This window comes from Tachysurus vachellii, chromosome 26 (genome assembly GCF_030014155.1).
Source record: "Tachysurus vachellii isolate PV-2020 chromosome 26, HZAU_Pvac_v1, whole genome shotgun sequence".
Taxonomy (NCBI): Eukaryota; Metazoa; Chordata; class Actinopteri; order Siluriformes; family Bagridae; genus Tachysurus; species Tachysurus vachellii.
The window spans coordinates 13,734,350-13,736,849 of NC_083485.1; the positions used below are offsets into that span (position 1 = coordinate 13,734,350).

Genomic DNA, 2,500 nt, shown 5'->3' on the forward strand with positions numbered 1-2,500 from the left:
AAAACACCAGCGCCGTCGGTTCGATTCTCAGTTCGGGGTTTGATTTTATTCACGGATTTGAAAATCCAGCTGTGGCTCAAGCAGTTAAGGCTCCTGGTTGTTGATCAGAAGATCAGTGGTCAAGCCTCGGCACTGCCAACCTGCCACTGTTGGGCCCTTGAACGAGGCCCTTAACCATCTCTGCTCTAGTGGTGCTGTATCATCGCTGACCCTGTGCTCTGACCCCCAACCTCCAAATCCTGTCATGTTTACGTGACAATATTAAAGGCTTCTTCTTCTTCAAATCATACGAAAACCGATTATTACTCATTATTATTATTATTATTAGTCACGAAGATCCGACGTTCAGCAGGACAGAACTCGCAGAGATTAAAAGGTTTCTATCATTTAAAGTAGTTTTAAGTAAATTGTCTGCATTGAGGTTTTTTCACCTCGAATGCCTCACGCCGAGGAGAAGTTCCTCCGTCATCTTCCTTAACTGGGTTTTCTGCCGTCTTCCAAGATAAACATCAGTTTTTTTTGTGCTAATCTCACACCACATTGCTCCATCCACGGTGGATAAAGATTAGAACGAAGGACGCCGTAGCGTTGCTTTCGGCTGTAGAAGCGCTGCAGCTTCTCCTGCTGATTATTTTCAGACACACATCTTCATCTTCACCCAGACTTCTAATAGTGCTGTCTGCATTAAACCCAGCAGGTGACGATTTAGCGCAGCGCGTCTCTCTAGCTCAGAGCCGAGGACAATAAACCTCGAGCGCTTCGTCGCATCTCAGCCGTCGGCCATGTCGTAAAGTTTAGGAATTGTATTTCCACATGTTTGTTTCTTTGTTCTTCAATCCTTTTTTTTCTCCTCCCTTCTCTATCTTTTCTTTTCTGACCCTCTGCCTTGCTTTGAAGGCGTACCTCGTCCAAGAGGAGCGCGATAGGCTGAGATTAGAGTTTATTGAACTAGAGGAGAGGGTAATGTTCCTCCCTTTTTTCTCTCCTCCTGCTCTTATTCCACTCACTTGTAATCCAGAGTTTGCACCTTTGCTTCCTATAACATCCCTCAGTAGCAGGCAAACTCTCTAACGTGTGTGTGTGTGTGTGTGCGAGTGCGCGCGAGTGTGTGCGTGCGTATGTGCGTGCGTATGTGTGTGCGCACGCTCGTGTGCAGCTGCTTCCTAGTGCCACTAGTGTTGCTTCACAAACTAAATTTCACCCTCACCTGTGTGTGAACACCCCTGGGTTCCCATGGCAACAGCAGACTGTTCTTTAACCCATTTCCAGGATCAGGGTTATATAAAATTTACCGTACTTTCCATCGACTAAATTTATTTATTTATTTATTTAACGTATTTATTTATTTTTTTTGTCAATTTCTAGATACCTTTAATGGGTTGGATGTTAGTTTCTTATCATTTATATTATATTAGCTTTAAACAGTCAAAGTGACACTGGAGACTCCTTCAATCAATCAATCAATCAATCAATCAATCAATCAATTAATCAGTAGTTGACTCTTTACAGGTTGTTTTATTAAATAAAAGTATTGAAATAATAATCAGGTCAGTCAAGCTTGTCCACACGAATGAGCTGTTACTGTAGACATGACTTTATAACTCTAATTGTTGATATTTTGTATATTTAAACTACAAATCCGATAAAAGCCAGATGACATTTTGACCTGGACTGAAGTCAGTGAACAAAAGGAAACATGTTTATTATGTTGTAGATGTTTCTGATGTTTATTAGGTGTATAAGGCCGGGGTTCTTCTCCTCCTGTCTTCACCGTGTGGTGTGAAACTTCATTACATTAACGTTAATCTGCATGAAACCCTACTGACGTCGTCTCCCATGACTTTACCCACATTTTGTGCTCGCTTTTGGTTTGAACTTTGCTTTTGTGTTTTAAACAATTAACCCTAAGAGCTCTGATTGTTATAGGATAATGTGTTAGATTTGTGTGTGTGTGTGTGTGTGTGTGTGTGTGTGTGTGTGTGTGTGTGTTTATAAAAATGGTCAATACACACACACACACACACACACACACACACACACAAAGTGCCTAAAATATTTAGTTTGTGATGCAGCCTGTAATTCTGTTTATAAGAAACTTTTTCACTTTGCTCTCTCTCTCTCTCTCTGTCTCTCTTACTCTCTGCATCTCTCTCACTCTTTCTGTCTCTCTCTCTCTCTCTCTCTCTCTCTCTCTCTCTCTGTCTCTGTCTCTGTCTCTGTCTCCCTCCCTCTCTCTTCCTCTCTCTCTCTTTCCCTCTCTCTTGCTCTCCCTCCCTCTCTCTCCCTTGCTCTCTCTCTCTCTCTCCCTCACTCTCTCTCTCTCCCTCTCTCTCTCTCTCCCTCCCTCTCTCTCTCTCTCTCTCTCTCTCTCTCTCTCTCTCTCTCTCTCTCTCTCTCTCCCTCTCTCTCTCTCTCTCCCTCTCACTCTCTCTCCCTCCCTCTCTCTCCCTCCCTCTCTCTCCCTCCCTCCCTCCCTCTACCTCTCTCCCTCCCTCTCTCT

General features: G+C 43.4%; 1 protein-coding gene across 2 annotated transcripts in view; it reads left to right on the forward strand.

Annotated features, from left to right (window-relative positions):
• hook3 (hook microtubule-tethering protein 3) overlaps positions 1-2,500 on the forward strand; it is a 30,755-nt gene that overhangs the window by 12,934 nt on the left and 15,321 nt on the right. The gene's annotated exons all lie outside the window — the stretch shown is intronic.